The following is a 15,726-nucleotide window of genomic DNA, read 5'->3' as shown; positions in this document are numbered from 1 at the left end:
CTTACTACATTTTCACTGTTTATGCAGTAAAACCTCAGCTTCAGGCACTTTGTTTTATTTTATTACTTCTTTATTACTAACTCTATTTGCAGCACACTTTTCAGGCAGTATCCATAGATAACAATGAATGTATCCAAAAAACTGTATTATTGTATGATACAGATACAATGCATGCAAAATTAGCTTTTCTTATCCAGACTATTCTCATCCTGTGTATGATATCAAAGGCACTTAGTGACTATCAGCAAACTTTAAACATAATTTCAAAAATTGTACGACATATGGTTTCTATGTGGAAGTCCAATTCTTTAAAAAATTGGAGGTGCAGTTCTTTCAAGTAATTTGCACAAATGAAGACTTTGCTATCATATATCATCTGAACTAATACCGGCATCGTCATGTTCCCACAGAAATCTGCATTAAACATAGTACACTCTTTTACCATGCAATAAAGGCATAGGCATGGAAAAATCATTGAGCAGCTATGAATGCTCCTCTACAGAATACAATTTATGGTACTCTGTCAAGTTTGAAATGCTCTCAATTCTCAGTAACAACAATGTTGCAAACCCTCAAACATGCATAGCTACATCTCTGTTCGCATATCTATGCACATATGTTTTCGCTTTGCTCAAAAGTTAAACAGGATTGTTGCTTACAGACATCTACAATATGAGCTCTCTTGCACTTCATGGTTGGTGGCAGCTTTATGTTCCTGTGTCATACTGACGCCATTAAACTGTTACGTTTTGCTCTTGGTTTACCCCTTCAGTGTTGATGGATAGTGCAAGACAGTTGAAGAACTTTGAGGTTTTGTGAAGAACTCGGGGATGTATTCCACTTCTCCTCCTCCTCCCCCCCCCCCCCCCCCCCACCACCACCACCACCACCACCAGACATTAAAGGGTAGTCCTTGTTGATGTTGCCATCATTCTTTGCCTCTCAGCACCTGTATCATTTGGCTGTAGTTGATTCCACTGGTCACACATTGTAATATAGATTTTCCAGCCCTACCTCCAGATTTTTCCCCAAGCGTTCCTTCGAAGATTTTTTATGAAGCTTTTAATTTAAATTAGGTGTCCAATTGTTTTCGTTTTTCTTCTTTGTATCATGTTAATGCCCTTTTAACCTTGATGTCTTTTAGAATTTCTTCATTAGGCTTTCTTTCAGTCCTGGATGCTTTGCAGTTCCTCTCACCATACACACAACTACTGTTTATAATTTTTTCTTTCCTTGTTTCCCTAAAGTCCACCCTTCAGAACCAGAGCTCACAAAGCACCCACAAAACGTTTTGATGAATTTTTTCCTTGTGTCTGTATTATAGTGGCTGTATGTTAATAAACAACTCTTACTTCTGAATACTTGTTTAATCACTGTAACTCTTCTTTTAATATTCATTATATGTAATGTCTGTGCACACTAAGTTGACACTCTGCACAGTGGAGTGACCATAAATAAGAAATGCCTTTACGGTCACTCATATCAGCCACCACGCCAAGTATCAACTTAGTTTACATGGACAGTACTTCTGTTGTAATCTATTATTGTACTATGCAAGTTAGAAAAATCATTTATTGCATTAGCATTTTATTTCCTGTTACATATTTTCCCTTACTTGTGTGTTCAATTTATTTGCCATAATCATTTTGATCTTTGTTGCATTTATTTTCAGTCTATGGCTATATGTGGTAGCAGACAAAATTTTTAACATACAGTTCATATCCTTCTCAGAATCTGCTAAGACTACTACATCATCAGCCAATTGAATACAATGTATTTGTTTACCATCGATTTTGATCCCTTTGGAGCTGCTTCACTTTTTTTTCTTTTTACACTTTCTATACCTAAAATGAATAAATAACGAGAGAAAAGGCAGCTTTGTCAGACACCTCTTCTAAGCCTAGCCTTTCCCTTAATACCACTGATATCAATTTCTGTACTCTAGTTTTTGGACAGACTGAAAATCAGCCTCTTACTCTCTCCAGTTTATACTCATTTTATTCAGTTTTCCAAACAGTATTTTCCAGTCCACTCAAAAGTCCCCTCTAGGTCCAGGAATGCAGGACATATATCCTGTTCACTTCAGTTCTTCTTTCTAAAATGATTCGTGGTGCCATTATAGCTTCTCTGCTTCCTTTTCCTTTCCTAAATCCAAAGTCATCTTCTCCTAAATAGTGATTAATCTGCGCTTTTAGTGTTTCCTTAACAATACGGAACTGGGATTATTGAAATAGGGCTTAATAATGCCCAGATTCTATAATTTAAACAATGATGGGCATTTTATTAATTCCACTGATATTGTTCCATCCTCGCAGCACACACACACACAAGAATTTGTACAGTTGTTCTTTTGCCTTATGTCCAGCACACTTTAATAGCTCAGTAGGGATGTTATCTGTTCCAGTTGCTTTGTTGTTGTTCAGGTTGTTTAAACCATTATTGAATTCTGAGATGGTGACTAGTATTCTTGCGAATTCAATTTCCACTTCTTACATTGCTCTTATGTAAACTCAATTGTCTCATTGTCTCCATCATATAGTTCAATGAATTCACCTCAACTATAATGATTTCATTTATGAATACATTGAGTTTACCTTGTTTGTTTGCTTTGACTGCAAGTTCTTCTTCTATATCCCTAATAATTTGTCTCATCCACTTATCTTTTTCTATGCAGCACATTCTTATTTCATTCCTGATTTTTCTGCTTCAGTCAAAATATATTTTTCTCAACCTACTTTATTCTTTTATGAGATTCAATATTTCTTGTGTCATCGATGGTTTTCTTGGATTTAGTTTCTTCTTACTGAGTACTTTCTGCATTCCTTCAAAAGTAAAACTCCTTTCTTCCTTGAAGCTCACATTTTGCTCACATGTCTTTCCTCTCCAGTCTAAAATTCTTCTCAATAGTCTTTTGGTACACCACTTTGTCTTAGTTGTACTCTGTTCCTTTTTAAATATAATAATACTCTTGGCTGTAACTATTATGTAATCAATGTCCAAAGCATTGTATGAATGACTAGATTTCATTTGATTTCTGTATCTTTGTTTGACTACATTGTTCAACTACAATATTACAACTTCCCTCCAAAACTAAAACTGATTTTAGTATTGCATTTATTAGCTCTGATAGGATAGCCACCCCAGCATGAGGAAGTAATATGACTATCACGTATGGTGATAAGCAAATAATGTGCTTGTAAACAGGTTTCTTGAAGTCTTTCCGCAGGTGGTGGCCTTCCTTGCTGTATATAATTTTGACTCATGATTGCAGATAACTTGTCACCATATGTGGTCCTTTGGTTTGTTCACAGAATAACTTTTTCTGCTACCAGTGATGATTTTTCTTTTTATTAGTACATGGTATGCCATAAGTCGGTCGTCAAAAATGTATTTGGTGCAATAATACTAAACAAATGAAAATAAACAAAAAACAGAAATAAATGTAGAGTTCAGTGAACCTAAAAAAGATTCTCAAAGTGATTTCTAGGCTTTTCTAAGCAAACACTGCAGCTTTTCAACACTGATTCACAAACTTTTCTGCAAATCTTCTGTGCCTATAAGTTTCAAACTCTGATTGGATTCATTCCTTTAGTTGCTGAACATCGCTAATCTTTATGAAACAGATGTCATTGTTTGGTACATCCCACTCTCAGACAAGGCTCTAGTTACCAAGCTGTGGAAGGTCCTGACATTTGAGGGGTTCACAACCAAAGTGGACTAAGTCTGTTTTGAACACTTTAGAGAAATAAGAGTCCTGAAATGAGGTCTTAAAGTTTATGCCTCATTAATAATACCTAAAAATTTAAATTTTCGACAATGCTTAATAACTAAGGAACAGTTTAACTTAAATTTTGGCACACATCGGAAATAGTTTATTAAACAGTTTAACTTGTTAAAACAAAAAATGGACTTTGTTCACTAGGGTTGTGAATTTTATTTTATTGGATGGAACAAAAAACTCAATTAAAAAGTGTTTTTAAACAATCACTGATTTTTGTAATAGACATAAGTCAGACCATTAAATTTATGGTTATAACACAATTTACTACCAAAATATAGATTTGGTGACATTTTTTCCCATAACTATATCAGCACAATTCAAATCAATCAGTGCACCTATATTCATTGCTCTGATCTTCTTCACTGTTTATTGCTTCAGTTGACCTAGCAGAAATCTCAGCTGGGAGATTGTTGAAGAAGTATTGATCAACTGGAGGCGTACAGGAAAAGAGATCCATCATGTACTTCTATTAGCGGCAGATATCTTACGTTGAATTCCGTATGGGGGCTCCTAACTGACAGATGACAGTCATAATTATGATCATGCTTCATTTGTTTTGCTTGAGGTTTACCTCTGAGAAAGGATATTTTCATTCAGAGTTTCCTTGACAAACATTTTGAGTGTGGAACCTTTCACCACATTTAACCACCTTATGTTTAGTCAATTGAAGGCTTGACCATCGGTAGTGTTTTTTCCTATTGTTTCTTACTTCCTCTAAAAACTTTGTGACTGAGAATTTCTCTCTCTCTCTTCATATAAACAAGCTTTATACATGGAATCTTCCACTTTGAGGATTTGTTAATTTGGACCCAGTGTTCCAGTGTGTACGTATGTTGCACCTTTTTGTTTGCAGATTTAATTATTCCAAATTCAGAATCATTTGGGAGAAACATGACCATATACCAGGCACTTATGATCTATTACATTTGCTGAAATGTGTTGCTGATGAACCAGCTTCAAAAGTGTGGGCAGCATTTTTTATATATATCTTTCTGAATGCAACAGCTACCAGAATGTAAAAAAGCATGTTTGTGGCTACAGGCATTATCTTGTAAGTACATCCTGACAACACTGGCAATATCTTGAAATCACATTCCACCACTTGTTTCGTCTCAAATATACAAAAGTTCATCAGTATAAAAGTAATGGACTCCAAAACTGTATATGTATATGTTTCTTTTGTAGTAAGCAATTATGGTTGAAAGTGTCAGAAGAGGCTAAGTCTTTTGTAGATCAAATGTGTAAGCTTAAAAACTGTATGAAGCCTTCTCCTTGCCACTGTAGAGTGGTGCTCAAGCTTGCTCAGCTGTCCGAAAGTGGAGTTCCTTCTCTGTAACAATGGCTATTAATCTGCTGCACATCACAAAGTCAACAAGTATTTTTATTAGGAGGCTTAAAATGCAAATGAAATTTGTTGCTGAAAATTTTGTAATATATTTTCTCTTTTACTAGCCCCAGTACCTCTCATTAACATTTTCTCAAATAAAGAAGATACATTTTGTGAAATGAAAGTTCAGGATCCATATACATTCTGCCAGGACTATCTATTCTGGTATAATGACTGCCGTGTGCTGGAAATGATTTTATATGTGCAGTTGCACTGAAATGATCGATCTTATTTTGTGGGCTACGTTTTCCTTGGTTATATGTGACTGGAAGAACTTCCTCTTTCTATACAAAATGGTAAACACTACTTCAGCTGACTTTTAATGAACCATAAAAGTACTTCTTGCAAACAGTAATATTTTCCTGATTTGCCCAAAGTGTATAGTGGTAGCTGTACAATTTTTCTGTTCCACTAGTATCACGATGGTGGGATCTAATAGCTCTATTTACTTCCACTAAATGCCGAAGGTATGTATTCTGTTTTGAATAATCCTCCAGTTTCCTTTACTTTCTTCATTGGGCACTTTATCAGGACAGCGTCTGGGGTAATGATCATCAAATTTCGAAGGAAGTGTCTTTTAGCAACTACACACCACCTTCAATTCTCCGACTGATACTCCTCAACACTACTTCACAAAATGCTTCCTAATATTCTTCTTCCAAATGTGTTTCTGCCTTTTTTGCTTTCTCCCTCTTTCAACATTTTGAGTTAGACCAGACTGAGAATTTATGTTGTGATCTCCTACAATTTGTAGAGATGTTCCCTCCGATACTGAAACAAGTAAAAACAAAATAATAAGCTCAGCACAGAACTCAATAACTAGCTGTAATAATATTTATACAGTAATAAAATTCAATCCTTAATTTATCAGAAGCCAACTGAAGCAGATTAATATAAATATCCACTTAGCATCAGTAAAACCACAGGCAAACTCACTACTTCTTGTACTGTGAACTTAATGTTTGCTGCAACGGAATTTGGAAATGGTATCTGAAAAGTACTGTATAAGATTCAAGCGTTAGTTGTGTGATCGCTTTTAAAGCACTGTTCTAGACCACAATAACAAGTACATAAGCGACAATATACATTGTATAAGCAATTTGTTGGTATATAAGTCATAGTCTCAGAATGATCAAAGCTATATTTCTTTTCTACAATATAATACTAGGAATAATTCCAGTTGACTTACCTAGGTCTGTATCAGATGATGTGTCAGACAAAGATTTAGGAAATAATCTTCACCAGGATCATAATCTTCTTTGGTAGACATACTATGAACACGAAAAACATACACAAAGTATGTACTTCGGTCGCTATCACAATGAAAAACGCTTAGTAACATTCAACTTGGACAGGAAGAGCTGCAATCTGTGAAGTACGTAAAGAGTTATGGATCTACTTCACTATTGCATTGAATAAATCAAAGGATCATACACTATGAATAAAACAGAGAATGTACTTTGTACTTGGAATTTAGGAGAACATTCTCAAGTTCACATGAACAAAGCGAGTCAAACAATATATTTCACCTGTAGAGGTGGCAAAAAATGACTCAACTGATAGAAATAACCAGCTGCTGAGAAGTAACGGTTACTGTGATAACTGCTCATCTCATACTGGCAGATATTTCAATAACTACCAACAGTGCCCCACACCATCTGTTGACCGAAGATCATACTACGCTTTCGTGTCAATTCATTGGAGATCTGGCTACAAAGGAAAGGTATAGACCATTTTGGATGACAAATAACATGTCGGAAAGTATAACATAAAACATTTGCATATAATACTTATTATCGTCATCATTTGTCAGATTACAGTAATCACTAATATTTACAGAATTAAGACACTGTCGGAATAAAACATAGTTATGCACTTTTAATAAATTTATCATACACATAATACGTGATGTTGACTGTTGTGACCAAGTGCTGTCAAAAATGGTATATAGCAGAATGTTTACTCAAGCTGGTCTAACAATCCCTGTTCATCTGTAGAGTAGGAGGAGGGGTCAATGGAAGCATCCAATTCCACCTGTCTGCTTTGACCCATGACATAAGGGTGTTGTGCTGTGTGATGCCATTACAGCATAATGTTTATGAGATGGTTGTGTTTGTAGATGTTGCCTTGTTGTGTTTCATTGTGTCCGTTGGTGGTGGTGGTGGTGGTGGTGGTGGTGGTGGTGGTGTGTGTGTGTGTGTGTGTGTGTGTGTGTGTGTGTGTGTGTGTGTGAGAGAGAGAGAGAGAGAGAGAGAGAGAGAGAGAGAGAGAGAGAGAGAGAGAGAGAGAGAGAGAGAGAGAGATATCATTTTTTTTTGTATATGTGTTTGGCGTTTTCGTCAGGTGTTATTGGTTTGTTGTTTGTAGTGTGGTAAGGCATTTAATGTGTCTGTGTATGTGGGGGGGGGGGTTAAGTTGGGCTCGTCGATCTAGTTTGCAGTGCCAGAATTTGCTGGTGGTAACTTGTTTTCTTTATAGTTGTGATGTTTTGTATATTTATGGTGTATTGAATGTGTTTTACTTTACGTAGGGATGTTTAATCTGTGGATTTTTGAGGTTGTGGTTTCGGTTTGATTTTTTGTAGTTAGAGGTGTTTGTTTTTTGGTATAGACATCTATGGTTGATCCATATAGGTCAAAGGAAATGTCCGATTCCAATTTCCGTAGTTTTAGTTTATGTATTGGTGTTTCGGTATTGTCACCTGTGGTTGACCAATATAGGTCAAGGAAAGTGTCCAATTACTGCACATATTTAGAATGAAATTTTCAGGAAGTTACACTGCAGGTATTTGTTGGTGTAGCGGAATGTTGTATTTTTTTCCTTTTGTTAGTCATTTTGTGTTTTGGAGGGAGATGTTATTGTCTTATTTTCGTGTGTGTGTGTGTGTGTGTGTGTGTGTGTGTGTGTGTGTGTGTGTGTGTGGCGACGTCATAGGCGCCATATTGGAGACACTTCGAAGAGCCATTTCCGCCATATTGATCACGTTATGTGTGGAATCGGACACTTGTGCATCAAAAAGTCTTTCAAACACTCAGTAAACCGTGCTTTATCTGAAACTAAGTTTTTAATGGTTGCTGACTTGCTGGCAGTTCGTTGAAAATGCGTGTTCCTGAATATTGGACCCCTTTTGTACCAAGGTAAGTGATGATTACTGTTTCTATTCCTAATATTAATATTACGTATTGAGCGATTGGTTGGAAACACTTGCAACAAATTTCATTGAGGACTAAATATACTAGTGGTTAGAACAGGTTTCTACATGAAACTCTTCAGGCTTTCCCGGCGATCAAATGACATCTTGGATTGTCGGGTGTTCTGCCGGATATCAGCGTCGTCCTTGCACGATATTTAAGTAACGTAGCTCGTAACCTTTATCAGGTGCGACCTGAGACGAGGCTCAGGCCACACCTGATGAAGGGTACAAGCTAGGTTACCGAAATATCGTGCTAGAACGACGGTGATATCCAGCAGAGCACCCAACTCAAGATGTCAGGTTTCTACATGATGTTCTTGAATTTATACCACAAACGATTTTTATTACACGCTTTCACATGCTACAAAGTTTTGCTCCGTTCGATGATTTAGACCTACCCCAGTATATGATCCATTATGAAATAATAGAATGAAAGTATGCAAGCTTTTTTTATATTTGTGTCTCCTACATCTGACGTAATTCTCACTGCAAATACAGAGTTATTTAGGCACTTCAGCAATTCTGTGGTATGCCCTTCCCGACTGAATTTATTGCCGAGTTGTAGTCCCAGAAACTTAACACTGTTAACCTTTTCGATCTACATGTCTTCATATGTTATACACATGCTGCAGCTGGAAAAATCTAGTAGTTTTCCAAATCTCACATAAAACTATAGGACTATCTTGTACAGCAGTAAACGAATCTGTCACATTACGTATGTTTTTGTCTTCTTTCACTTATTCTGTTAAGTGAACAGCACAAGAAATTAAGCTTCGAATTTAACCTACATTATTCAGTTTATACATTACTTCGCACTTAAAAGCGCTCGTTGTTAACATTTTAGTTAAACGGTGCTGTGCCTACGTTCTGCGTACTTTCTGTTGCAGCTGTGAGTATAATATAATTTCTGATAGCGACCGACAACCTACAAACATGCAATATGAAACACTGATCGTTCAAACATCAACTGAGATGTACCTGGAGTTAATTAGCTACGGTTATGGCACGATTCATGCGACATTCCTGCGATTCCGCACTACTCGCAGTTATACTGACAACTAAACAGATGGATTCCAACTATTTCGTTAATCAACTGTAGCCCCGTCGGAGTATTCAGTATTGGGTAGTGAAAAATAGATTGTCAGTTATTGATAACAATTAAAAATAACAGTTATCCAAGAATAACTGGAACCGTGATAATGGTTACTCTAGAATAACCGTTTGGCCCATCTCTATTCACCTGAGAACGTTCTAAGCTTGAGTCAAAGTGTTGCTGAACACTAAGAAAATCATCCGTTTTCACGTGAATAAAACTAAAGAAGTTTCTCACAAGCGGAGAACATTTTCAGTTTTCTGAAGTAAGATCTGTATCATACTTCGTGCTGAGAAAGGTTTTTTTTTAGTGAAAATAGCAGAATATATGCTACTTGAAAGGGAAAAAGATATACTTAGGCCTATGAAATACTGAAGAGAGAAGTTGTAGAAAACATTATGAGGCTGGCTAATCATTTTCTTCCCGAAAAATCGTGAAAGCAAGATGAGCACCCTGTCAAACAAATCGATAGTGAAAACATATTTGAGCTATTTAGTAGGCCCATATTTTCAGACTGGCATGCGAGAAGACTTTTAGACATTGCTTGATTTGTAAGAAGAAGAAGAAAAAAAGAAGGGGAGGTTCCAGTACTGTGACATTCATCAGTTTTTAAATTATTATTTAGACGGCTTAAAACGTTATATTAACTCTGTTTTTTTGTTAGAGATACTGGTACAGCGTATCGGTGTGTACCGTCACAAATCAAGCACTGGACATAAGCTGGGTTCACACAGGCAACAAAAGTATCGCCACTGCTAATGGCGAACTGCAGTTGGTTTGTAGTTGCATGTGTGAACTCCTAGTTTTCGGTGGCGCCATTCAAGAAGCGCAACTTCTGTCAGGCCACAAAACGTTGAACTTGGTTCTACTCTGTTGCGCCATTTTGCCTTCTCCACAATCGAATAACGTCATTCGATTGCTACCTCGCGGCTGGATTCAAACCTTTCTAGTGCGTATTCGTTCGCAGATAGTGCTTTTGTTTGTGCGTTTGTTATTAATATGTCGAGATTCTTGGACGTGTATCAAGAACGAGAAAAAAATTTCACTGCCAGTAAAGTTCCTGAACAGCAGACTTTGCGCCATTGTCCTGCTTTCAATAACAAATCTCTCTGCAGTGTCTCACGAAGTGAGGGTATGTGACACTGTTGATGGTGATACGTCTGTCACTTGGGGACTTAAGGCTTGACAGCCTCCTTGGTGCTATTCTCAAGCTGTAGGTTATTTAGTCCAGTAATGGCGTCACAAAAAGGCACTTCGTTTGCAAAAAATGAGGTACAAGATTTTATTTTTTATCGAATGTATATAGTTGAAAGTGCGTAGCATCCAAAATTTCAGTTTTCAAAACGCTCGGGAGAACTTTCTGTGGAAAAAAAAGAAGACACGAAATTGTGGCACTTTTTTTCAGATTTTCCCCTCTTACGCGGAAATTATCCATCCTACTGAAATTTTTACTATTACCAAAATGAAAGAGCATTAAATGGCCTACTTAGATGTCAATATCGGTGCAGTCACTTGCCTGAAATCAGTTGTCAAAGTTCGCTCATTTGTATCAACTTGTCTAGAAAGTCAGCTCCTGCGCCTGTAACTCAGAAACGACTACTCCAAATGAAAACGTTAAGTTGTCAAGGTTGTAGAGCATGAAATTTCATGTTATAAAAGCATCGTTTTTTTAATCTTAGGCACTATTAAACATTCAAACACTTGAAAGCCAAAAATTCTATTTCGTTCTTGTTTTGTAAGTCAAAGTTATTCAGTGAAATGAAATTTCCAACAGGAAGGCACCTGGGGTGTAGAGGTATCTGTAGATCTCCCTCAAGTGACATGTTGTAAACAGCCGAGGCTGCCATCCACTCCATTCCTTTGTTATTGTTTCCACTGTTGGTCGTCCCAGTATTCCTGTGTTGTGGGTGGGACACGTTCAAAACTCCTTGTGTCTTCCAAAATGCTCGTTTGAGTTTACTTTCGTTGTGCGGTCAGAGCATTTAAAATGAGGGGTCTAGATTGTACAGAAGTGTTTTTTAATATGCTATGGCAATTTGGAAGATAATGATGTGATTAAAGTGAAACAGAAAAGACGAAACGCTACTACAGTCCAATAAGAATAGGTGAATCGCAGCACATAGTAACTTATTAACTGATCTGGCTGAAGCTGATTTGCACAGTGCTTGTCAGTAGTACAACAATCCAAAACTGATTAATCATCTTTGACAAAAGGCCTTGCACTGTCAACATCGAATCTTGGATCATACAAGAAGATATTTGTTTTAATAAACACTGTTTTTACTGTGGCGAGGAAACTGATGCTAATTGGGAGAAACTTAGCAGACTATGCAAAGCGAAATATTGTTCATAGAGCGATGAAACTTAATGGGATAAGTGAAAGGCGGCCGGCCACGGTGGTCTCGTGGTTCTAGGCGCGCAGTCCGGAACCGTGCGACTGCTACGGTCACAGGTTCAAATCCTGCCTCTGGCATGGATGTGTGTGATGTCCTTAGGTTAGTTAGGTTTAAGTAGTTCTAAGTTCTAGGCGACTGATGACCACAGCAGTTGAGTCCCATAGGGCTCAGAGCCATTTGAACCATAAGTGAAAGGCGAGGTGATGACTGGGTTCGCGAAATGTTTGAATCTATCCGTGATGAGGGGCCTTTGCGCAAAAGATGCTCGGTATCATACGTTTTGTCAGAGGGATTTTTAACGGACAATCAGGAGTGAAGGAAAACAGGGAAGTCCTAGATCCACAGATAGATGACGCAATTGAAATGATTTCTTCCTACATCGAACTGTCAGAAGAGTGCCAGTTTACTTTGCAAGAGTTGAAGAACGAAATCACGAATAGTTGGAGGCAGAGGTAAGGACCATAAAATACCCACTCTTCCGGAAGTACGGTGAAGAAATAATTACTGTTGACGGATGTAAGAGGAGCACGGTAGTGTGTTCCAAAAGTACAGGCTATAAGATTTTGTTTGATAGTTTCTATCACAGCAGCATATCGAGGAGAAGAGCATCTGAGAATTACCCTGCTGATGATTTATCCTGTGAGGACTTCCGTGCACAGGTCTATGATACACTACTGGCCATTAAAATTGCTACACCACGTAGATGACGTGCAACAGACGCGAAATTTAACTGACAGGAAGAAAATGCTGTGATTTGCAAAAGATTAGCTTTTCAGAGCATTCACACAAGGTTGGTGCCAGTGGCGACACCTACAAAGCGCTCACATGAGAAAAGTTTCCTGCAGATTTATCATACACAAACAGCAGTGTTGCTGGTGAAACGTTGTTGTGATGCCTCATGTAAGGAGGACAAATTCGTACCATTACGTTTCCGACTTTGATAAAGGTCGGATTGTAGCCTATCGCAATTGCGGTTTATCGTATTGCGACACTGCTGCTCACGTTGGTCGAGATCCAATGACTGTTAGCAGAATATGGGATCGATGGGTTCAGGAGGGTAATACGGACTGCTGTGCTGGATCCCAACGGCCTTGTATCACTAGCAGTCGAGATGACAGACATCTTATCCGCATGGCTGCAACGGATCGTGCAGCCACGTCTCGATCCCCGAGTCAACAGATGGGAACGTCTACAAGACAACAACCATCTGCACGAACAGTTTGACATCGTTTGCAGCAGCATGGACTATCAGCTCGGAGACCATGACTGCGGTTACTCTTGATGCTGCATCACAGACAGGAGTGCCTGCGATGGTGTACTCAATGACGAACCTGGGTGCGTGAATGGCAAAACGTCATTTTTTTTGGATGAATACACGTCCTGTTCACAGGATCATAATGGTCACATCCGTGTTTGGCAACATTGTGGTGAACGCACATTGGAAGCCTGTATTTATCATCGCCATGGTGGCGTATCACCCGCCGTGATGGTATGGGGTGCCATTGGTAACACGTCTCGATCACCTCTTGTTCGCATTGACGGCACTTTGAACAGTGGACTTTACATTTCAGATATGTTACGACCCGTGGCTGTACCCTTCATTCAATCCCTACGAAAACCTACATTTCATTTCAGCAGGATAATGCACGACTGCATGTTGCAGGTCCTGTATGGGCCTTTCTGGATACAGAAAATGTTCGACTGCTGCCCTGGGCAGCACATTCTCCAGATCTCTCACCAACTGAAAACGTCTGCAGAATGGTGGCCAAGCAACTAGCTCCTCACCATACGCCAGTCACTACTCTTGATGAACTGTGGTATCATGTTGAAGCTCAATGTGTTTGACTCAATGGCGAGGTGTATCAAGACCATTATTACGGCCAGAGGTGGTTGTTCTCGGCACTGATTTCTCAGGATCAATGCATCCAAATTGCATGAAAATGTAACCACATGGCAGTTCTAGTATAATATATTTGTCCAATTAATTCCTGTTCATCATCTGCATTTCTTCTTGGTGTAGCAATTTTAATGGCCAGTAGTGTACAGTGTAATATCCCCCACCTAACGATTTCTTGTCAGATGGCCCATGCTTTGTCACATCCAGCGGCTTTTGCAGTAAGACCACGGTAATTTCTACCTTCACTATTGATTGGGCACAGTACATTAATGTACAAAATATTCGGGTCAAGTCTCACTGTCAACACTTTTAGTGCAACTGGATTTGCAGCTCCATACATGAAAGCTTCCCTATTTAAGATGTCGTAGATTGCATGACATAAACATCCCAACATAACCAGTGAACGATTTATCCAGCTCATCTTTGGTAACGTCTATTTTAACAAATGCATGACTGACAGGTTGAATACTTTCTATTGTAAGTTTTTTTGCGTGGCCATCCTCGGCAGCATGCACAGAAATACTTGTTTTGTAAGTAAAAGCGCCTTTTCTTGCTGCCACTTATTTTCCCAGACGCGTTTCGCCTTTTTACTACTCTAAGGCATTTTCGGTGGGATCTACAACGACATAGTTTTGTTATTTTTAGATTACCAAACAGCTGACATTGCGTTTCATTTGTGTAAATAAGTAATTACTTACAGTTTGTTGTCATCTGCGTTTCCTCTCATCTGGTCTGGAGGTCGCACTACCACTTCATTTCCGAAATTTTATATTCCAAACTTTTTCTTTCACACTGTTCGCCACATTTCTCCTTCTCTTTGTGATGCGCTATTATACTTTTGCCACTAGTTATAGCTATTTGTTCGAACACTGTGCTTTTAACAATGTAAATATTGTGAGTTCATTATGTGTTTCCTCCTGTTTGGTTTGTTGCCACCCTAACGAGGTATATGTTGAAAACTAACGTCTATTCATGAAGTTTATGTGCGCACGCGCGCGCGCGCGCGCTGCGCGCGGGGGTGTGTGTGTGTGTGTGTGTGTGTGTGTGTGTGTGTGTGTGTGTGTGTGTGTGTGTGTGAGAGAGAGAGAGAGAGAGAGAGAGAGAGAGAGAGAGAGAGAGAGAGAGAGAGAGAGAGAGAGAGGCTGAGCGTAAGAGAATATTTTTTTTTAGTGTGGGTTGGTGGGGGGGGGGGAAGAGACAGGGGGGGGGGGAAGAGACAGGGGGGGGGGGGTGGATGGTCATTGGTGGCTTGAGTTATTAGTATGGTTATTTCTTCTGGCACTTTGATAATTTTCAAAGAGTAATTTTAACATGTATCCTGAGAACTTGTAAAGGGGGGGGGGGGGGGGGGGGGAGAATTATCTGAAGAAAAAATAGAACATCTACACACTCTCTCTCTCTCTCTCTCTCTCACACACACACACACACACACACACACACACACACACACACACACACACACATCACGAACAGACATTAGTTTTCAACATATTGTAATCTCCCCCTCCTCCCTTCTTCCACCTGCTGTCCACATTAAACAATGCCCAGTCCAAGCAATTAATAAGCAAAGTCTTTTATGTAATTTCTAAGACTTTCCCGGCGATTTGTTGACATCTCGTAAAATCGGGTGTACTGCCGGTGGGCCGCGTCTTCCCAACACGCGGACCACCGGCAGTACACCCGATTTTACGAGATGTCAAAGTCTTTTATGATGATTTGACATGAACGAAGATTACAATAAATTTTCAAGGTTACTTAGATTGTCATGATGAGATGGCTCCAGTTCTTCTTGTCTAGGGGTATCATTCTTGAAGCTGAAAATCTTATATTAGGTCCTCACAGTTGGTTTTAAATAAATAAATTGGAAGGTTGTTGTTGCAGAATTTTTTGCTTAAATATATTTCCACTGCTTCTCTCACAATTTAGTATATCATACAGCAGGGCTTCCCAACCTTTTCAGCTGGCAGATCCCTGCTTCA

The 15,726-nt window shown here is 38.7% G+C and overlaps 1 protein-coding gene across 4 annotated transcripts in view; it reads right to left on the bottom strand.

The window, feature by feature from the left end:
* LOC126299284 (constitutive coactivator of peroxisome proliferator-activated receptor gamma-like) overlaps positions 1-15,726 on the bottom strand; it is a 633,226-nt gene that overhangs the window by 512,470 nt on the left and 105,030 nt on the right. The window contains exon 1 of one of the 4 annotated variants that reach the window (XM_049991073.1): positions 6-824. The exons of the other annotated variants lie outside the window; for them this stretch is intronic. The gene's annotated coding sequence lies outside the window, so the exon portion shown is untranslated. Of the gene's footprint in view, positions 1-5; positions 825-15,726 lie in introns of those variants that run through there. 4 annotated transcript variants of the gene reach the window in all.

This window comes from Schistocerca gregaria, chromosome X (assembly GCF_023897955.1).
Source record: "Schistocerca gregaria isolate iqSchGreg1 chromosome X, iqSchGreg1.2, whole genome shotgun sequence".
Classification (NCBI taxonomy): domain Eukaryota; kingdom Metazoa; phylum Arthropoda; class Insecta; order Orthoptera; family Acrididae; genus Schistocerca; species Schistocerca gregaria.
This window is presented reverse-complemented; position numbering and strand designations above follow the sequence as displayed.